The sequence below is a fragment of the Suricata suricatta genome, chromosome 14 (assembly GCF_006229205.1).
Source record: "Suricata suricatta isolate VVHF042 chromosome 14, meerkat_22Aug2017_6uvM2_HiC, whole genome shotgun sequence".
NCBI classification, from domain to species: Eukaryota; Metazoa; Chordata; class Mammalia; order Carnivora; family Herpestidae; genus Suricata; species Suricata suricatta.
This window is the reverse complement of record NC_043713.1, coordinates 42,181,060-42,204,977: the sequence shown is the minus strand read 5'-3', so window position 1 is coordinate 42,204,977 and position 23,918 is coordinate 42,181,060. Positions and strand designations below refer to the sequence as shown.

General features: G+C 36.4%; 1 long non-coding RNA gene across 1 annotated transcript; it reads left to right on the top strand.

The window, feature by feature from the left end:
- Nucleotides 1-11,491: 11,491 nt before the first annotated feature.
- LOC115278523 lies at nt 11,492-22,269 on the top strand. The gene is made up of 3 exons (XR_003902939.1): nt 11,492-11,551; nt 13,851-13,910; nt 22,189-22,269. It is a non-coding gene; the product is annotated as an uncharacterized LOC115278523 (long non-coding RNA).
- The last annotated feature ends 1,649 nt before the right edge of the window (nt 22,270-23,918 follow it).

The window sequence follows — 23,918 nt, the reverse complement described above, 5'->3', positions numbered from 1 at the left end:
CAGTAGCCATTGAAAATATACTTGATCTTCCTCTCAATCTTTACATTCGTAAAACAGGAAAACAATCTATGCCTTGAAGTTTTGCTATATTAAATAAGGTAACATGTATAGAATGTCAAATATCTGTAGCAGGCTTCCAAAACAGAATAGGTTTCTCTGTTTTTGTTTTCATAACACTCCTTGGAATTAATCAAATAAACATAATATAAGAATAAAACCCCCAAATACGCCTTGATGTCTGGAAGAGTAAACAATGAACAGATAATAGTGATTTCCTCTGAGAAGTGGCCCTGAGGAGTGTGGAGGGGAGAGGGTATTTGCTTTGTCTAATGTTCCCAGTTTTCTACAAAGTAAATATAGGTAGGTATCATTTGTGCATAAAAGTATACAATAAGATAAATGTGATCATATAAATACATCTATACTTTTGCATATACATAAAAATGTATGTATAATGTAAGTAATAGATGCACTAGAGAGGCCTTGCTCGCTGTGTATTTGTATTTATGAAAAGGTGGGAATACACTGGTCAAACATACAAGTGTTTTTGGATTACTGAAAAGTCCATTGCTTCATAAGTTCTGGAAGGTGTCATAACGCACATATGATGACTACTCAGTTGCCATAGAAAAGAAGTAGGAAGTAAATATCTTTGGAGCTATGGAGTATTGCATTTTATTGACATTATTGGTTAAAATAGAGTTACTAATGATGCGATTATATGAATGTTTTGAGGAAAGAAGCAGGTGAAACAACAGAATATTCAGCATTTTTACATTGGCTTTTATGTATTTATATTGTATTTATTATTTAGTGTGGAAATCATTTTCAAGTGTAGAACTGAGTGGCATTAATTGCATTCATAATGCTGTGCAGCGGTCACCAGTATTTTTAACACCTTTTCATTACCAGGCAGAGAAGGTCTTGTGACCTTTAAGCTCTAACTCCCAGCTGCTGCCCCCTCAGCTCCTGATCAACTCAAATCCTTCTGTCCCAATGAGTCTGGCCATTTTAGGTATTTCATGTAAGTGCTGTCATGTGATATTTATCCTGTTGAATACGCCACAGACCAGGCACTGTAGACAACAGAAATGTATCCACTCACAGCTCCGGCAGCTGAAAGTCTGAGATCAGGGCGTCAGTAGGGTTGATTTCTGATGAGGCCTGTCTGCTCAGTTTGAAGAGGGCAACTTTCTGTTGTGTCCTCAGATGGCCTTTTTTTCTGTGCATACACATGGGGTAAAAAGAGAGAGAGAGAGAGAGAGAGAGAGAGAGAGAGAGAGAGAGAGAGAGAGAGAGCGCATGCCCACGCAAGGGGGCACATGAGCGTGAGGTTTGATGTCACTTTTTCTTATAAAGGTGTGACTCTTACAAGATTAGGAACCATCTTTACGATTCCATTTAGCCTTATTGCCTCCGTAAAGGCCCCATTTCCCAAGTCATATTGGGGGTTAGACCTCCAATATCTGAATTTTGTAAGGAACATAATTTAGTCTAATAACAACAAATAATAGGGAAATGAAAAAAAGAATATTTGAGCAGACTGATTTTTCTTAGCTACTTTATTAGTAATTCATCAACATGAATATCAAAATTTAATGCACTATTCTTTTGTTAACAGTAATATGCAAAACAGACACTCATAATGATTACTGTATTTTGGACTTAAGTTCTCTTGTTCAGTCCTTGTTTCTCACATCTCGTTTCTGGGGTAAACCCTACTCCAGGCTCTCTGAGTCATACACCAATAATTTTGAACACCATAATTTGAGAATATGTGTTCTTTTTAAAAAAATTTTTTTTAATGTTTTATTTATTTTTGAGACAGAGAGATTCAGAGCATGAGTGAGGAGGGGCAGAGAGAGAGGGAGACACAGAATCAGAAGCAGGCTCCAGGCTCTGAGTGGTCAGCACAGAGCCTGACGCGGGGCTTGAACCCACAAACATATCATGACCCGAGCTGAAGTCGGAGGCCTAACTGACTGAGCCACCCAGGCGCCCCAGTGTTCTTTATTTTTTTAAAGTGAAAGAAATCTGACAAATTTATGTCAATATTTTCTACTTTTTTATTTATTTCTTAAAAGCCCTTTCCTTTAAACCATTAATAAAACAAAAAGACAGCTTATTGAATGGGAGGAGATATTTGCAAATTATATATCTGATAAAGGGTTAATATTCAAATATATAAAGAATTTATACAACTCTACTACAAAAAAACCCACAAACAATACAATTAAAAAATGAGCAGAGAACCTGAATAGATATTTTTCCAAAGAAAATCTAAAGATAATCAACAGACACATGAAAAAATGCTCAATATCACTAATCAGGGACATGCAAATCAAAACCATAATATTACTTCACACTTGTCAGAATGGTTGAAATAAAAAAGATAATAAATGAGTATTGTTGAGGATGTGGAGAGAAAGGAAAACTTATGCACTGTTGATGGGAATGTACATTGGTACATACATTGTGGAAAACCATACAGAGGTTCCTCAAAAAATTACAAATAAAAATACCATATGATCCAATAATTCCACTATTGGGTATTTACCCAAAGAAAATTAAAACACTGTTTATTGCACCATTATTTATAATAGCTAAGACATAGACACAATCTAAGTGTCCATCAATAGGTGAATGGACAAGGAAAAAAATGGTATATATACATGTGCACAGGCACACAATTGCAATATTATATAGCCATTAAAAGGGATGAGATTGTGCCATTTGAGACAACATAGATGGGCCTAGAGGGCATTAAGATAAGTGAAATGAATCAGACTGAAAAAGACAAATACCATATGATTCCGCTCTTAAGTGGAATCATAAAAAAATGAATGAACAAACGAAAAGCAGAATCAGTAAGTATAGAGAGAACAGACTGATGGTTGCCAGAGGGAAGGTGGAGAAGGGGTTGGAAAAACTAGGTGAAGGGGAGAAGGAGATACAGGCCTCCAGTTATAGAAAGAGTAAGTCATGGGAATGAAAGCTCAACCTAAGGAATACTGTCAACAATATCATAATAGCTCTGTATGGTGACGGATAGCAGCTACCCTTGTGGTGAATGTAGCATAATGTGTAAACTTGTCAAATCACTACATTATACCTCTGAAACTAATGTAACATTGTGTATCAACTATAGTCAAATAATTTTTTAAAAAGTCCTTTCCTTTAAAACATATAATTATACACCTGTCTGTCTACCTATCATCTATCCAGTTATCCATTCAACGGGCACTACACTGCCTGTTTAAAACATCCTCTTCGAATTAAGAAAATAAAGTTCCAAAATGAAAACTCTTCATGAGAAAGAGATAGGAATAATATATATTTTTCACTTTTTCAATTTACAGGAAAAAAATTGAGCCTATAAAGGAGAGTATCAAACTTATTATATGCCTTCAAATTTCATGTCCAAATGGCATTAATCTGCATGAGGATTCTACTAATTTACAAATGATTTTTTAAAAATTTCTAGTTGTTTATTGGACATGATCCTTGAGATAAGTGATCACCCTACTCACAATTTTATAAGAAATAGTCCCCCTTTTGTGTCATGTCTGTTGACCTGACTGCTTACTACATGGCCAGAATACATGCAGGACCAGAATTTGGTGTCTGTCTTTTTGGAACATAAAGTCCCAGGGGTCAATCTTAAGAACAGAAGGCAAGTTGAACAAGAAAGAGCTGGTTATGGTGACAGCAGTGTAAAAGCTGAAGTGCTATTCCAGGAGGAGGACATAGTCTGTCCTTTTTTCAAATGTTTATTTTTTGAGAGCAAGAGAGAGAGAGAGGGTGCAAGCACGCAAGTTGGGGAAGGCAGAGAGAGGTGGGGGAGGGACAGAGGATCCACACTGTCAGTACAGAGCCTGAAGTGGGGCTCGAACTCACACTCTTTTGAGATCATGACCTGAGCCGAAGTCAAAGGCTTACCTGACTAAGCCACCCAGGCACTACTTGGTCCTTAATTATAAGGGATTGGTCCTTATGATATGGGAGATATTATTTCCATTCATAAGTTTTTATATTATGGTAGTATTTTTTTAAACATTTTTTAATGTTTATTTTTGAGAGAGAGAGAGAGAGAGACAGAGTGTGAATGGTATAAGGTAGAGAGAGAGGGAGACACAGAATCTGAAGCAGGCCCCAGGCTCTACGCTGTCCATACAGGGCTCAAACCCACGAACCGTGAGATCACGACTTGATCTGAAGTTGGACACTTAACCAACTGAGCCACCTAAGCATCTCAATAATATGGTAGTATTTTTGAAACAATTACTCATTTCATATTTTCCTTTGTTGTTTTATGTGGCAAATGTTACATTCTTTGTGCCAGTGAAGGAGAAAAATGCTCCTTTTGAATATTCACCATGAATTCAAAAGTCATATTGAAAAACTCCGAAAACAAATATATCTTTAGAGGTTCTATGCAGGCTCTTAAATGAAAACTATGTGTTTGATTTGCCATTTCTAATTAAACAGAATACGTTCATGTTGCACATAGTTATAGGAGTCATACAGATTGTGCTGCCTTCCGAATGACCTTTAACAAATGTGGTCTGAGTGGTCCCTGTGTGGAGGTGATCCTTTCCAGCAATTTCTTCAGAAAAAGAAAAGGATATGTACTTTAACTCATTACATATAATCTATTGAATTCAGGAAAATGAATTTTCTCCAATTCGTTTCAGAACTGATTCATTTTATCTACATGGCTTTAGTGCCATATGTGAACATTAGGCCTCTTTAAAAAATGATGGGGGATAATAAATGCTTTAGGAATTTGTTTTGCTGAAGTGAACTAACAGCAGAGGAACATATGGTGAAATATATTTTTAATTACTTTTCAACAATGTTAAATGTTTTTTTCCTTATCTTCATATTTAATGTTCTTGATCAAACTTATGGAAGACTCTTCTCAGGAAGAACACAGCATTCTGTATAATAACACATGACTAATTTTATGGGCACTATACATCAGTATATGTAAGCAACATTTTTGCTCTGGGAGTCTTAGAACTTTAGGATTCTTATTCTTCATGTCTTCAAATGGAAAATACTTTTCTTTCCTCCTCTCTGAAATTAAAAGATTGACACCATTAAAATGTCCAATTATATTGCAATTTTTAAAAAAATGTTTATTCATTTTTGAGAGAGAGAGTGTGAGCAGAGGAGGGGCAGACAGAGAGGGAGACAGAGGATCTGAAGCAGGCTCTGTGTTAACAGCAGAGTCTGTGCTAACAGCAGAGAGCCTGCCAAGCAAGTCTTGAACTCATGAACCATGAGATGGTGACCTGAGCCAAAGTCAGATGCTCAACTGACTGAGCCACCCAGGTGCCCCTTAATCAGCAAGAATTTTGAAATAACTTGGCTGTTGAGAGCTAACTTAAACACAAAGAGGACTTCGCAGGTCTGAGCTTAAAGATTTAACATGTACACTGCAGATTGCTCATGTTCATTATATCTGAGAAGCTATGGCATATAGGACATGTGCTGATGGGCTGGCTCACTTGGACTTTACATTTTAGTGAGTTGAGGTGGTGATATCTCTGCTTAGATTCACATCAAAAAGGAGCGCCTGGGTGGCTCAGTTGGCTAAGCATCTGGCTTCGGCTCAGGTCATGATCTCATGGTTTGTGGGTTCGAGCCCTGAGTCAGGCTCTGCACTGACAGCTCAGAGCCTGGAGCCTGCTTCAGATTCTGTGTCTCCCTCTCTCTCTAACCCTCCCCTGCTTTCACTGTCTCTCTCTGTCTTTCAAAAATAAAAAAAAAAAACATTAAAAAAAAAAAGATTCACATCAAAAAATGTCCTGGAGTTCTGATCCTTCCTCCCATGAGTAGGTAGAATACTGTAACACTGGAGATGAAATAATGGCTCAAATCCACTGTTGTTGCATTTAACAGTCATCTGTTACATCTGTTACAACAGTTGTAGTCATCTATACATCAGAAATTGGGGGTGGGGGGCTAGGTCTTCCATTCCCATAAGTCACCCTTTCTCCCGGAGACGAGCTAGATTATGCCCAGTATATTAACCTGTGCCACCTCCATTATTAAAGGAACAGAAACACAGTAAAAGAAGACACATAATGCCTGAAGTCTTTCTATTTGCCCTTCCGTTCATTGCTGCTTTGAATGTTCCTTAGTTTACAGGAATTGAAAATTGCTTGTTATCAGAAGTGATGAAAAATGTTGTCCTCTGTGATTGTTAGTCAGGGTACTTGCTGTCCTTTTGTTTTGCTTTTGTTCTTTTCTTGCTGTCCGTTTTGATGAAAAATGGGCCCACACAAAAAGAGAGAGATTAAAGCAACACTTTTCTAGAATTCAAACTCTATGGTAGGTGATATTTCCATATCGGTACATCCCAAATGTTATGGTTATGAGCAAAATTAGCGAGGAAGCTTTCTGGAATGCTATTGAAAGACATTCTCAGTGTGTGAATCAACTGCAACCTGGCTTATTATAAAAAATAAACAAGTAAATAAACAAACAAATAAACACACTGCCTCTAGAGTTTGTACCGAGCATAGTGCCACGTCTTCTGAGGATGCCACCTGAGTCACAGACTCCATCCTTTTTCCCCTTCCCTTGACTAATCGCATGAAAGTAATCTTTTCTGGTTGAGAAAATTTATGTTCCCTCTCTTCTGCCTGGCTCAGAAACTGTTTGCAATTCTGCAAACAGCTGCCAAACAGGCTCAGTCACTTGATCTAGAAATCAAAACTGTATAGGCCTTAGTCATACCTCAGTTAACAAGTACTGTGGGCTCCAAATTGACTGTCAGCCAGCGAGGTATGATAAGTTGGATAAGGGTTCACAGAACACTTTCGACTGAAGAAGTATTAGAGGGAGAGTACAGAGCAGAGAGAAGTTTCCAGACAGGCATTGTACTTAAGATTCCTGTGGCAGGATGTGAAACTATTCAACTCGAAGGAGATTTTCCTCCCAAACTTCCAGTGTTTGCACATAATGGGTTAGAAAACTGGATTACATCCAACCCCACTGTGAACATCAGGTGTCCTGAGGTGTTTACCTTTGTCTACAGTTGGTGTTTCTGAGTAGACGATCAGGATGGTCCGCCAGCCCATTAAAGTGATACTGAAGGCACAGTCAGGTGGTAACAAAAAGCTGAAAAAGCATCTCACACTTGGAAAGTGTCAAGAACATTTTTTTGAGGAAAATAAAAAAAATCAGTAAATCAATTTAAAAACTGAGCCAAAGCTATATTAAAGGGTTTCAAGATACTTCTTTCCCTCTCCCTCTTGTTTCTGCAGGGATCAAGAGCGGAGATACACAGATGCATTAGTATTGTGACCTCACTGCCAGTGTGCGCCCTCTCTTAATGAGGCCCCAGAGCACTCCTCACTTCCAGGGTGTCTCTGTGTGTGCCATGTGAGCCTTCCTCAGCTTCCTTGGGTGAGATTCTGGGCTTTCTTCTGCCTTTATACACTAAATGCAACCTGCTTCTCCTTACGGAAGGGAGACAGTTGGGTTCTCTCAAAACCGAGTGAGAACATTGTTTAAAGCTACAAGAGGACTTAAAAGAAGACAAAATTAAAAAAAAAAAAACCCTTCTCTTCACATATCTTCTACTTCTTAGTGGGTTTCTTTGACATAATTCTTGAATGAGAGGTTGGCTGCATAGTCCCCATGGTTTTCTATTCCTCCATTCTTTTCTGGGTACCAAGCTTGACCATGAGCTTTTATTAAAGAAGCACTTATCAGAATGCTTGCATGCCATGTCTAAAGACCTCTTGCACATTTCCCAGCTGTTGTGTGTGGCTTCTCTTGGCACTTCCTTTCCTTAATCATCTCTGGCACTGCCTGCCTCCTGTTCCGTGCTGCTACCCGAAATAGTCCACTCAACAGCTGGTCTCTAAGGAACAAGACTGCTGATAATCTTGCAATGTGACATCTATCCTGCAGGTTGGAGACATCATTCTGGCAGCTTCTAGTTGCACAGAAGTAGGTTAGGTTACACTGCAGATCAGTACTTGCTTCAAAGCCCAAATGACTGAAACTGGCCCTCAGAACACTTCAAAGAGCAATTTCTGAGCTCTTCTTGGCCTCAGGAGGGGTGATGAACATCCCAGTTCATCTATAAAAATCACAATGGACTCCTGTGTAGATGAAACCAGGCCGAGAAATTAATTTTTGCTGATCTCCAAACAAGCAACAGACACTCCTCAAAGTGCGTGTTTGTGTTTTGGGGACTGGAGGTGAGAACCTTTTAATCTTTTGACTCTTCATCATGCTTCAGTGTAACTGAGGATCTGCCAAACTGAACTGCCTCAAAGGGAATTTAGGCAAAGGGATTTCCTAAAAAGGATATCAAAGGCTTTTGGTTTATCATCTTTAAAACACCGACCACTCTTCATTCTTGTCTGTGTCAGCCTGAGCTCTCTGTGGGGTATCAAGTCTGTAAGTTATTTTGTAAGATGCTGCACTGCTACCACAGCAAGTGACTCATGGACATTGTCTATTTGAAATAGACTGCTTGACAAAAGAGAAGGCAGTAGAACGTGTCAGTTCCCCCTGGAAGTCACAGATGGGGGAAAGTTGACCATTGTTAATCAGAGCTGAGCTCTTTGCTTAATCACTGTTTCCAGAAAATGAAATCAGTCACCACCATCCCTCCTTACCCTGACCACCATTCAGAAATTACACACAATGTCTCACTGGAATGGTCTTCAACCTCATTTCTGGGTAACACCTGCTAGAAGTTTGACTCTGTTGTTGGGTTTTTGCCTCTAATTTAATGAATTACTAAGAAGTCTTAGAAATGGCCTGCTTTAGGAGCACCTGGGTGGCTCAGTCAGTTAAGGGTCCAACTTTGGCTCAGGTCATGATCTTGCAGTTCATGAGTTAGAGTCCCCCCCACCCTCACCCCCGCACTGGGCTCTGTGCTGACAGCTGAGAGCCTGGAGCCTGCTTTGGATTCTGTGTCTGCCCCTCTCTGCTCCTCCCCTGCTCGTGCTCTGTCTCTCTCTCAAAAGTAAACAAACATTAAAATAATTTTTAAAAATTGCCTGCTTTAAAAATCTCATGGGAAATGAGGAAACATATTCTTTTCAGATGTCATTTCCTGTTCAGAAGTAGGAGAAATGTCCCATTATTCTAGTGTGCTGCTTTCTCTGGTTTGAAACTAGAGGCTCCAGTAATGGCCAGTGCTGAGTAGTACAGAGTGTGAATTTTGATTGTTGCTACTCACACAGATGCCCAGAGTACCCAGTCACGGCCCGGCAGGAGTCTGCTAAGCCATGAATGTTGCACAGTAAAATTGCACATGGTGGCAACTGAACCCAGGGCAGTTTTGAGGCCACTGGGATGTGTCCTGGTTGTTTTTAAAGTTTATAATTTGCAGTAAGAAGAATTCCAGTGTTTTCTGGCTTCATTTAATTAGCAAACTGATGTGGGAAATACAAATGAGGATACCAATATTAGACGGGCAATGTCTTTCAAAATAACAACTGGCATTGGATTGAAGATTTTAACAATAGATGTTTGTTAGTTTCAATATGGTAGTATTGCCAGAGGGAGAAAATACATGAAACTCCCATGATGAGAAACTTCCCCCCAGCATAACAAGTACAAAATACAGAGCCGCTGACCCTACTGGCAAAGGCTACCACTGCAGAAACTCTCTAGGAGGCATGGTCTATCAGGGTGGAGTGGAAAAGTTACATCAGGTAGTGCGGGAAGCTAGTTATTTCTTTAGTTACTTATGACTTCTCCTTAGTGTGTCCTCTGTCTGGCTTAATCATAAAAAATAAACTTTAGACTTATGCACAGACCAAGGTAAAACAGAACTAAAATAGGAATCAATATTAAGTATGCACTGTATCTATCTGAAACTAAAGCAAATGATCATTTCTGCAAAAATCTGTACAAAATCAGTTACATGGCATATGTAGTACCAAATGAAAAGAATATTAAAAGGATGGTTATTTTAATACTATCTTGATACAGTCCAGAGGGAAATTTAACATTCTCTGAGACAGATTTCTAGTGTCCTTCATTTTGATTTTGATGGAAATTTATGTTGGTGAGAAAAATACCATTATCTGTTTCAAGAAAATGGTTGCCGGGCCTTAAGTTAATGATACGGAGGGCTCTAAGAGTGGGTGAAAATGGTCGGGGAGTGGTTTTAATAAGTGTGAGTGCAGTTAAGGAAAATTTTGCAAGCTGAATAAAATTTCTGAATGCTTAATGATTTTAGAAAGCTCTTTACAAGGTTGATATAGACAGCTGTAATTATCTGTCCCTTACCACATTGTGGACTGAACGGGAATGCACTTTCTTAATTGAGTGAACAGTTTATATTTAGTTTTTAAAAGGACATGCTTCATTTTCCTTATTTTAATTCCAACACTAGGGTTTCTCTGCTATCAGTTATTGTGTGAGCTGCAAAATCAAGTAATATCTGTCTTAGGGGCATGTGATGTTGTCTATGCTTGCTCCCTCCTTTTGCATATCACCATCCCTAGATGTTTTAAAAGCCAATGAGATGCAATGAAATGAATGTCTTAAATACAGATTATGGCTAGAACCCTTCCCCCCAAACCCAAATCCCTACATGTTTTTAAAGTCTAGAAATCTACTGTACCAGCCAATCCCATTTTGTTTTTATTTTTTTATTTTTTTTAAATTTTCTGTTTTTTATTTATTTTTGAGAAGCAGAGAGAGGGTCAGAGAGAGAGGGAGACACAGAATTTGAAACAGACTCCAGGCTCTGAGCTAGTTGTCAGCACCGAGCCCGACATGGGGCTTGAACCCGCGAGCTGTGAGATCATGACCTGAGCTGAAGCCTGACGCTTAACCGACTGAGCCACCCAGGTGCCCTATGGCAACCCCATTTTAATGTGAACATCTATTTATACTGTCAATTGTGAATTTTTGGATGGGGAAATGCCCACTTAGCGTGGAAAGGGATGACAAAGGTGCCAAGAAGAAGAGAAAGCTCCCAATTAGACATATTCAGCAATATATCGAGCTGTGAATAAAATCACCTTTCTAGGGAAAATATGGACCCATTAAGGACAATTTCTGTTAGAATCAAATAATACGTGTTTTAGAACAAGATTTTAGATCTCTTCAGTGAAATCTGCATTGATTTCAGCTATTGAAACAGCTTGATTAACCATAAAAAGAACATTTCTTCTCTAACATTATTTTTTTCATATACATTTTCTCAGAAGACTAACTCAGATCATTTTGCTGGGAACTGTGCTGTCTTAGAGAAAGATTTCCTGCAAGGATTCTTGTGCACAGTATTTTTTCTCTAAATGCCAAAGCACAGGTGGAAGAAATGGATGGTTTACATAAAATTTAAAGCCAGCTAAGAATAGGCATTTTTGGGAAAACATCTAATTTGGAAACTTATGGGTATAAATATTAAAGTTATTCTATTAAGAGTGGGAAATGAAAAAAAACCAGAAAAAAATAAAATGAAAATGTTATAGTAACCTTTTCTTGTTCTCATATCCCTTTAGATGTGCAGCTAGTTTCCTAGAGGGAGACTTACCATTATCATAAAATACTTCTGAAGGTACCTAAGCGTCAATTGGCGAACCGTTCTTTATTATCACTGTGGATGGCTATCCTCCATTCTACCTTACTTACGCACTATAGTTTACTTACCCAATCCCCTATTCTTGGGCATATAGTTGCTTCCAATTATTCATATTATAAGCACAATTATGAAAAACACAGCAAAGAACACTGCCCTAAAATTCAGAACTTTTGAATTCTAACTATTGTAAGGGAATGTGACATTGTGTAACTCACTTAATCTCCTTAATACTTCACTTGCCAAATATAAACAATGATTTTTGCTTACACCAGGATTATGGTGAAGATCTAATAATGCAGTTGTATGTGCCTATCTTTTAAATTGTAACTTACTGATGTAATAATATGTGTCTCTAGGACAAGTCCCATAAGATGAGGTTTATTGTGTTAAGAATAGGGTTCTGTGGACATGTGCTTTTAAGTTTTAATGAATTGTAGGGTTCTCTGCAATCCCAAATTAGAATCACTCAAGAGCAGTAATTGACTAATATTAGAACCCAAAGGAGAGTCAAACCAGGTTGTTCACCTTCACAGATTATGTTTTTCTTCCCTAGAACTACCAGTAATCTGGTGGTTGAGAATTTTCAAGATAATAACATCTTATAAATACATGAACTTTTGCTCTTTACAATGTATTCCCACATACATGTATAATCATTTTTATAACCACATGCAGACAATTTTGGGCACGATGCTAACTTCACATGAAAAGGAACCAAGGCTCAGAAAAATTCTTGTATACAAGTTTGTAAAGTTACAGAGTGAAGCATAGGCCCAAGACTTTAGTTCCAGGCAATCACACATCAAAGATAGAATCCAAAGTGATGTATGGTACAGTGAGCAAATCTTGAAGTAGTTATGTTATTTTTATGAGACAGAGTACATTATTATTACAACATGCTAAGTCCCCAACACAAGTGAACACCCACGTACACAAACACAATGGTCTTCTTCCCTATAGAAATCCAATAAAAAAAGAATTTTCAATTTTTATAACCTTGAAACACATACATGGAAACACACACGTAAACATAAATGCTCACTACTTTTTAGGAACCCATTAAATAAAAATATTCAGTCCTTTAAACTATTCAGTTTGAGGTATAAATGTGGATTGTGATGATTTCATTTGTTTTTATGAAATTCCCAGTGATGCTCAATGTTGCTTGTAGATCATTGGTGGCTTATATTTGGGGGGGTAAATCTTATCTTTCTATCCTGTATTAGTTGTCGACTGCTGTATAATCAATTCGTCCCAAATTTAGCAGCCAAAAAGCAGACCTTTATTATCTCGGAGTTGCTATGGATTGGAATTCTGTGTACAGTTCCAGGTGTCTCAGGCCACCGTCAAGTTTTCATGAAGTATGATCTGAAGACTTAACTGAGACCTGCTCCCCAGCTCACTCATGTGGCTGTTATCCAACCTCAGTTCCTTGCCATGCATGTATCCCCAGACTTGCCTCATGACATGGTAGCTGGATTCCTCAAAAGTGAGTGAGTTAGAGAGTGAAAATACCCAGGGTGGAAGCTAATGTCTTTCTGATCTATTTTGGAGGTGACATCCATCACTTTTGGTATATTTTATTCATTAGGTAGGCATCATTATGTACAGTTCATACTAAAGGGGAGAAAATTACACACAGGCATGAAAACACAGAAGATGGGATCATTGGGAGCCATCTTAGAGGCTACTCACCACATATCCTTTGACCATTTTTCTATCTCTTTATTGGCATGGAAGAAGTATTTATGTATTAAAGCACTTATATATTATGGCTACTCACCATTAAAAAATATGTTTCAGAGTTTTCTCACTGTGAAATATACCGTTTAGATTTTCTCTCTCTTTTCTTCTTTCCCTTTGTCCCCCCCCACACTCCCTTCCTCCTTCCCTTCCTCCTTCCCTTCCTTCTTTGCTTTATTCTTTTTATCTTCCTTCCTTCCTTTTCTTTCTTTCTTTCTTTCTTTCTTTCTTTCTTTCTTTCTTTCTTTCTTTCTTTCCTTTGTTCTTTCTCTTGTTTCCAAGTTATTATGTGGTCAAGTATTTTTAATGATCCTTTGTAAACTCAAATTTTAATTCATGCATAATCTTGTATGATAGGTTGATTTTTATAAAAAAATGAAAATAATCTTGTTGAAATAATTTTCACTAGAAAAATAACTCATTACTGAAACCTAATATATAATACAGACCCAGTGGTAGTTACAATAATGAAGATAACTGTATTTGTTAAACTTATCAAAATCATTAAGTTCTGTTCCATTTTTATTCTTAGTAATTGATACAATGTGGGAGTAACGTAGGAAAGGATCTGGAAGCTACTACTGTGTGAAAGGTAAAAAGAGCAAGATTGTATTTTCTCTGTAAAAATTAAATTGAGATCAATGGTTGGCATTAAAATGTTTCAGTTAACTGGAATTGGCTTTATAGATATGTAAGTGATTTAAAAATAGAATACGTTTCCTTCTATGAAAGAATATTTCTTCTCAATATTAAATGTTCAAGTAAGCAAGAGAACTATCATGAAGATACAGAAACAAAATCTTGATTGGGGCAGGAAGTTGAATAAAGTGGTTACCACAGTCTTTTACAAGCTAACACACATCAAACATTTGAAGTGTTGGCTGGTTGTAGGCAAATTTCATGAATCATAGTAATTTACGTATATTTTTCAGTTCATAAATTGAAAATAATTTTTACAAGAAGTAAGATGAATATCAGTTAAAATTCATATTTTCTTCCTCTGTCAAATGGAGGAAATAGCATTTACCTCGAATGGTGTTAATAGGTCAGAATGAATTCAAATTTCTTCTAAATTTCCAGGACCTGAATGAAGCAGTATGGATTTTCCCAGATTTCTGATTGAACCAAATAAAGTACATGAATAGAACAGCCAGAAACGTGCAATGAGAAGGAAGCTCTAACACACATATTTCCTCTGTAAGGCACATTATACTCTTGTCACTGGATAGGACTTCAGCACGATGCCTGGGACCTTCATAAATAGCAAAATCACTAAAAACATAAAAATGTAAAAAACAACAGTAAATGGACAGCATAAAGGATAATTGTTTTTATTTTATTTTATATTATTTTACTTTATTTTATTATTTATTTTTGAGAGACAGAGCAGGCAGTGGGAGCAGGGGAGGGCCAGAGAGAGAGGGAGACACAGAATCTCCAGGCTCTGAGCTAGCTGTCAGCACAAAGCCCGATGCAGGGCTCAAACCCACAAACTGTGAGATCATGACCTGAGCCAAAGCCGGACGCTTAACCAACTGAGCCACCCAGGTGCCCCAAGGACAATTGTTTTTAGTATGAGATTGAAACAAGAAGGTAGGGCACCATCTTGTCCTACTTCAGCTGAGAACATGCACATTGAGTGACTCAAATATTTTGTCCCTCAATATGTCCTCAAATGCACTAAGATTATTGATTTTGGAGTTATGAAGAAATTTTTATGAATAGGAAAATTTAAAATATAAAATCCATTAGTTATGTAGGTAGACTCTCCCTCATAAGTGCTATATAAGAAAAGATATATGTGAAAGGGCATTTTTTTCAAAATTGATGAGACAGGCTTGTTTTACAAGTATGTTGGCAATTGAACCTGTATGATGCAAATGGCATTTTGGTTGACAAAAGTGTGACCAGGGCCTACAGAAATCTAACCTCATATTGCTCCACAGAAGAATAATCAGTATGTACTAATGCAGTGCTTACAGTGACTTTATAGAACATATCTACCATGAATAATGAGAGTCAAGTGTATAGTCACCAAGACAACAATGGTAGTGCTAAATTTTTTGCTTTCTTTGTACTAAGCATAGGGGTAGGAATTTCACAACATTATTTTAAAAAAGAAACTGAGAACTCCTTATTATTCATATTTTATAGAGGGTGATATTGAACATCAGAAAATTTAATGTTCTAAAGCAAACAGAGCTGGGTTTTGAATGCAGGTCTCTGATTCTGAAGTCAGTGATCTTTCTGTTATTCTGCACTGCCCAACTTTGATCATAAAGTTGATCAAATATGTATTATTGTCAGGCATACTTGTAAAGTCAATGAAACCATCAGATTCTGATTGTCAAAATTCCTCAGCATAAATGTAGCACTTAGAGAAGAAATTTCTCATGTGTCAACAAGTTCATGCCTCTGGCATTTGTTACAAAAGAATTAATACAGTAGACTCCGTCTTCTTGCTTCTTTTCTTCCTTTATGCTCCTTCTCTTACACATCTTATCATTGTTTTATAAGCTATAGTATGGCTACTGTTAGGATATATTCCAGAATATTTCATTTGTTTGGACATGTCATCAGATCTGTTGATTTAGATTCTTCTAATTTCCATAAATGATTATATTCATGAAAAATGCAATAGCATTTTAACTGTAATAGTGATTTGGGAATTGCATAATTATGGGAATGGAAGTTTTCAGAACTAGAGTTAAAATTGCTTTACCGTTTCTAAGCCCTTTGCCATTCTACTACTGTTAATAGCATGAAATTTAAAAGTGTGAAATTTTCAGATAAAACAAAGCACATTTTTGTTTATTTTTTTCACCTTTGGAGAAATTAAAAGAACACAGAGATATTATTTTAGAGAAATATTACAGAGACAAAATGATATGTATCACACTTCTTGAAAGTAGATGACCTTTCCTTGGATCTCACGTAGGTGGAAGGAAGGGGTAGGCAAGAGAAAACTTAGGAAGGCTGCTCATTGAAAATGAAGAGGAAGCATGGTCTCCCCACATCATAGAATGCTCCTTTCTATAATATGCAATCCAGGGCATGTGTCAGTGAGTTCTCTACCATTAATTTTCTTCTCAGAAAAATTCACCAGACTATTATGTAATTTGCTTGTGGTGAAGAAATGCTATTTATCATCTTACAGCCTAACACTGTGAAAATATTTGTAAGGATACCGACTCTTAAATTCATAATTCTACAGCATATCACAACAGTCTTCTATGGTCACATTATGAATGCACATTTGGATGTGATATATACAAATGAAGAGTTTAGTCATTCAATGGGAAAGTCTATGAATATATGGGAGGCAGTATGACTGCATGAGTATAAAGGAAAACTGGATTGAGGAAGGATCAGCTGCCTCCTGCACATTCTTGCCTAAGCTTACCCTGCTTGCCAAGAAATACAGAACATAAATCTGTTTTTACAGTATTACAGAATATTTTACAGATGGATTTCCAATCACTCTCACATAGATATTCATTGTAGATGTAAGTCTTATAACTTAACGTAAGGTGTTACTTACAGATTCATAAAATATTATGTCTGTAAATGGCTACAATAGCTGGAATACATTCCAATTTCATCTAGAATAGTGTTCTATGTTTGTCATTCACCCAAGTATAAGCTACAAGTCTTTTTAAAAAGTTTTTATTTAAATTCCAATTAGTTAACATACAGCATAATATTAGTTTCAAGTGTACAATATAGTAACTCAACACTTCCATACATCACCTGGTGCTCATCACAATAAGTGCATTCCTTAATCCCCATCACTTAGGCTTAAAAGTACTTTCTGTTTGTATTTAGCTAAACAGTAAGAAGTGATATGAGTTCTCCCACAAAGAAAATTACTATTTGCAATATCCCACTACTATTGTAACATTCAGAAGCTATCACCAGGGGTGTCTTGATATATTAGGGAAATGTTAGAATACAATTTTAAGAGGAATTATTATCTTTTAAGTTACATTTTAATTATAAAAATTGTTTTAAAGTTCAAAGATGAATGTAAAGAAATCACTAAAATTTTAATACCCAGATAAAAGCAAAATTAACATTTATTAAAATTTCTCTATCTCTTCACTATGTGTCTATATTCCCCATTGTGCTTCATTAATACAGATATTGTAAGGAAATATCCTATCTACTTTTCTTTGTGTCAGCATTCTCTCTGTTAAAAAATACAGTAGATGTGAAAAATGAATTGGAATAGAGATACCATTTTTTTAGTAAGTGAAATAATACTTAATTTTGATTAAGAGGTAGAGGAATAAATAACAAATCTCTTGGAAATTAATCTATGAGTGTCTACTTTTAATGCCAATAATACAATGAGCTGGACTTGTATTCACATTCATTATTTGTGAAATGGTGCAGCATATAGCTTTGCATAAATTGCCTCTACGCTATATTGATTTATAAGCAACACATATTTAGTCATTCAGATGACCACAATCTATTTCTAAGGTATATCTCGTTCTTATCCATTGTTTCTGAAAACATTTCGGATCCATAAAGATGAAACGGGTGTCTTGTTATTAATGAAGGTGACTTTTGGACCTCACCCAAGGGCTAGTTGTCCGGAGGATTAACCAAGTGATGAAAGGGTTGTAACTTTGAGTCCCATTCCAACCTCTAGGGAGGGGAGAGGGGCCAGAGATTGAATCAGCCAAGGGCCAATCACTGTCAGTCATGAAGCCTCCATAAAATGTAAGAGGACAGCTTTTTGCTCCTTTTCATTTGTGTGTTTGTTGTTTTTGTTTTTTGAAAGCTTTCATACTTAGAAAATCAGCTAGGCCCCAAGCTCCAAAAGACAGAAGCTCCTTTGAGATTTTGCTCAATCTATCTCTTTATCTGGCTCTTGCTTCATGTTCTTTATCATATCCTTTAATAAATTGAGTGTTTCCTTGAATCCTGTGAATTGCCCCAGCAAATTAATGGAATCTAACAAGGAGGTCATTGGACCCTCCACTCTAGGCAGTCATCCAGAAGCAGAGAAAGCCTGGGGCTTTCCACTGGCATGTGAAGGGGGGAGGAGCAGACAGTTTTGTAGGACTGAACCTTTAACCTGTGGAATCTGTTGTTATCTTTGGTTAGATAGTGTCAGAATTAAGTTGAATTCCCAGACACCCTGATGGTGTCCAAGAATTGCTTGGTAACTGTGTGGGAGGGGTAACACCAGTTGTAGCAAATTAGATCCGGGAACCCTAAAAAAGTCACAATTATATGATAGCCAATATATAACAAATGGGAGAAATCCTAAAGAATTGCTCTCACTACTCCATTTGCGTTTATATTTGTTTGCACTTTTTTTAGACTTTCCATGTTTTTATACACATACTCATTTTGGCTGTATCATTGGAGTACTAAGAAAAGTGTTAAAAACAAAAACAAATTTTTGCATAAGATGAATGTATTGTCACTTTAGAGCATTTTTTACATTGTCCAATTTTGGTGAAATCACCAGGATTCCTTGAGGCATTAAAAAATAAAAAAACATATGATAGTAGTAAAAGTCCTAGGCTGTATTTGATATAGATACTGAATTATATTTATAATTGTTAAGCATTACAATTTAAAAGCAGGCAACACATCTATCTCAGAATAGATGTCCTTATAAAATTCTTCTTAAATGTCAAGAGGCAAAATAGGGAAGTACTCCTCATGGCAAATTCATGTTTGTTATTTTTCTATAAGATGAAGCTAACACTTATGGAACTTCAAGATTTTATTATTCTAAACACAAGGCAGGAGGAGCATTCATGAAGAGGGCTGGAGATACTAGATAAGCTTTCAGTGACTGGCAGTTCCAATGCCAGCTATACTTAAGTTATCTTGAATGCTTCCTTATTATTTTGCCCTGTTGTTGCTAAAGGGGAAATCTATTAACAGAGAGGAAAATTCAGACCAAAGAATCAATTACTTCCCTTTCTATATTCATCATGATAGGTCTATCTGTTTATGATTAGCATGAGGACACAGTTCGCAGTATAAATCACTTGAACATTCAAAGATGCTTTACCTTAAATAAAATTAGATAGTGGTGACTGGCAGTCACAAATATGTGAAATAAAGGACATAGGCTTAAAAGCACTTCCTTCTTACCAAGAAGTGGTAAGTGCTTACCCAAAGCACTATATTCTCCCCTCTGCTGCCATGGGTGTGCAAGCCCCAAGGTATCTAGAGACGGGCCCACCAGCTGGGCTTTATTACACCAGTTAGAAAGGTGACCTTTTTCAATAACCATTGGCTCTACATATTTTGCTTAATGTGAAAAGTATGATCTGCATATGTAGAACATTTCAAAGGAACCAAAACGTCAAATAAATACCATTGTAGGAGGTTAATGTGCGATGTTTTACACCATATTTTCATTTTATCATATATAAGTAGGATTGATTTCATGGAAATAGACACAAAGTAATAGTTATACCACATTCCGATGTGAGTATTGCTATATTTCTGATATGAAATCACAATTGCTTTGACTTTCTGAAAACTATAAACTGATGCAGTCACTTGACTAACACATTATTGTGCATACAAAGTATATGAATGGCATCTAGCGTTATGTTTTTAAAGAGACTATTTAAAATTAGTAATTATTCATTAATGAGGTCATTTAGAATTTTATGTTTTGGAAATATCGCTATTTGAACATCCTTTGTTATTCTCTAGAGAATTACTGCTTTTCAAGCTCAGGAACCTGAAAAACTAACTGTTAAAATATAGCAAAATGTATTTATAGTATAGCATTGTGGATTGGAAATAGGCTCTGAGGTTAGTTCTACCCCTTAAAAATATGTAAGCTTGATTAAATTACTTAATATTACTTCCAATTTCATTATTTTAAAATAGAATTATTAATACCAATATCATAGGTCTGTTGTTATAATTAGCATGAGATCATTTTAGGTAAAATGCTTAACCATGACTGGTACATAGTGAGTGCTCAACAAATATTTGTTGACTGGATGCATGGATGGATACCCTTGTGAAGATGTGAGATTAAATTACTTTTCATTACAAGAAAAAAGGAAAATGACATTTTCCCTACCAGATAAAATTTATTAATTTGACTATACGTTTACACTGACTAAAGTGTTTTTAGTCAATCATCAATGTTATGAAAGGCATTTACAAGTCTAAGCTCTATTTATATATTTACAATTTCCAAAGACGAAGGAAAAAAATACAAAATTTAAGAGAGAGAACAATATGTGTAAATGTGTACCACTGACTATGTGCAATCTTATATCTCTCAAAATGCTCACAATAGAAAAATGAATACTCAAGAATCCTTTGTGTGTGTGTGTGTGTGTGTGTGTGTGTGTGTGTGTGTGTGTTGTGTGCGTTGTGTGCATGCATGAGAAGTGGTGTCTATTAATCTATCTATCTGGATAACTTATGGGTAAATACCTGTTTCTAGGGTTAAGTTCTAGAAGACAGAAAATGATTTCTATGAAGGCTGAGTTTAGAGTTCAAAGTCCTGTGGTTTTCATTTCAATTAAATTATATCTTAGTTCCATAATTTTGACAATTCAAATTTTTCTCAGACTCTTCTCCCTCATTAATCAAGCACAGAGAAGGATAAATGAAGTAATAACTTGAAAGTGCTTGGTGAACCCGAAAACATTGGTTCATCCATAGTGTCATGGGGTTGTCATCTATCATTGCCAGAAGGGCATGCAATCATGCTTATTGTGATTTCCAGATCACAAGCATGGGGGAACTTGTAATAAGCTGTCGTGATCAGCTGCTTCTTCCCACTCTATCCTGGTTCTACATCATGGGCCCAGAAACTTTGCCATAAACATTGATATAAAGGATATTTGTGAGTGCTTGAACGGGGGAAGGCATTCTGAGTCAACTTGCCTCTACCAGTTTATTCAAACCCTGTTTCTTGTAATGACTAGTTAGTGTCCATTCATTTTCAGATGACTCTACCATTATTCCACATTTTCTATTTGCATATTACTATTTGAGCCAGTTCTGTTATCCAAGATCTTAAGTTGAAGCCTACAGTATCCTGAACGAAAAATTAAATGAGCTTTTCCATTACATCTCCAGAAGAACTTCGTTGGAATTGCCTTCTTTAATGTTAATAAGTCCTATCCTCTGCTACTTCTATATTCTCATAATTTTTATTTTGTGACTACCAGTCAATAATGTAGTTTGTTATATATCTGTTAGTCTAAATTAGACTGTAAACTCTTTGATGCCAAGAACTGTATCTTTTGTAAAAAATATTATTTTATGTCTATGTCTATAACAATGAACACAATGCTAAAATGCATACTTATTGAGTTGAAAGGTAAAGATAAAAAGGCTGACTAATAGGGGTCCCTGGGATGCACAGTCAGTTAAGCATCTGACTCTTAATTTCAGCTCAGGTCATCTTACAGTCCAGAGGAGGGAGCCCTGTGTTGGGCTCTGAGCTGACAATGCAGAGCCCACTTGATTCCCTCTCTCTTTCTCTCTCTTTCTGTTCTTCAATTGTTCATGCTCTCTCACCTTATCTCTCAAATGATAAATAAATGACTTAAAAATAAAAATATATTTATAAAATAAGTCACATGTTTTCCATAATAAATATACACTCATTAAAGACAATTTAGAAAATATTTAAAAGAAAAAATCAACCTACTAATAATGCCAGAGTCAAAAACACAATCACTGACAATAAGAAGATATTACTTTAGAACCACGATATCGTATAGAATTAAACAGATGGGCATTACTAATTGTTGGGAAAGAGGAAGGATATAGCTGATGGGGGTGTAAGTTTGGTCATTATGTTTTGGTAATATCTATGAAATGTATATACCGTATGACTCTGCAATTCTTTACAGGTATAGAACCTAGAAATATCTGGCACAATGTATTCAAGAAGGCACATGAAATTATGTTCACTGAAGTATTTTTTGTAAGAGAAGGAAATAGAAAGCAATCCATATGTCCTACCAGAAAGTGGATAATTGAAGAAATACTATACAGCAGAGAAATGGATGAATAGAATCTAAATGTATGGATGTGGACATATTTTATAAACATTACTTGAGTGCAAGGAGCAAGTTGCAGAACGTTTCCTTTGTTTGTATCGTTTATATATATTCAAGTCCACATTCATATTATAGTATATGATGCAGAGTTTATATTGCATATCTATTTAAACAGTAAAATTGCAAAATATGGAAAGAAAAAACAAAATCTACGATGTGCTCTTAGGGAGTGTGAAATGAGGAAGTGTAGAGAGAAAGACAAATGAGACTGGGGAGGAGGGAAGTGATCGTTCAAATTTATCTACAGCATTACAATCAGAACAAAATTAGATTATCAATATATTTCTTTTACTTGCCTACACATAGAGTTTAAATGTAAAAAAATATCTATTGTTATTTATTCAGATCTTAGCACACACATCTTTATATTCTCTTGCTACATATAGTTTGAAAAGCTTTGCAGTGGTAATTACTTCATGTGGCATTTAGAATGTATTGGAAACATTTATTGGATACGTACTTGATACGAGGCAGTTTTTCAAATTCTGCCCAAGAATGAGAACCAGTGTCTTAATTTTGAGTCTAAAAAAATAGGAGTCAAGGTGCCACATATTGATCACCAGCTAGAAAATTTCTCAGAGTGACTATTGCCAAATTGAATTCTCTCTATATTTTGCGTGCAATTTTTCACAGTAAAATCTTTAAAAACGTGCATTACCAAAGAAGGAAACAGGTTAACAATAAATGCACAATACATATAAATACATGTAATCATTTAGCATTACCTTCTCAAGACACTGTTTTCAAAGATGGATCTGAGATAGAGCAGAGACTGCAAAATCCTGTGTTCCCTGAAAGCTAAACTCTATACCCCTTGAGCCTGGAGTAGTATTATCTTGCAGCAACCCAAAGACAGGAAGTTTACCAAAAGGAGGGACTCAAAGACTGGTGAGACCGAGCCAAGATGTATGCTGATGCTGACCTTTGATTGATTTTCTTCTTTACTATAACACTAAAATTCACCCTCAGGGGTAAAGATTTAATATGCTAGTTAGACATGGGATGTATGAAGAAACGTGACCTTTCAGTGTGCAAGTTGCCAACAAATCCCAACCTCTACATGCTCAAATGTCCTCCTTTTTCAGCCTGGGCCTCTCTAAGCTTCTCCAGACCTCATCCTGGGCCAAGAAACCAGCCTGAAGGACTCTTTCCTTTGTGCTGTTTTCCTTGTGTTCCAGCATAAGCCCCAATAAAAGCCTTGGATTGGAACTTCTAGTTGGCCTCTCATCAGTTTCTACGGTTTTCAAAAGCCCAAGGACCTGATTTTGCATCAGATCTAGGGTGGTCAGCAGTACAATTCACATGCTCTAGCCAAAATCTCTCTCCTTTTTCTTGGTTCTGCCATTCCGAAGGCTTTTTAGGTATCAGTGGGATAAAGGCATGCATATGAAATGGTCCATTCAATTTCTACTTCCCCGCAAAACAGTGAATCAATTTCTTCAGGGTCTTGGATAATTTACTGATGTTTTTCAAGTTAAATGAAAACTAGGTATGTCTCCTACAGTGCATTTTTCTTGTGA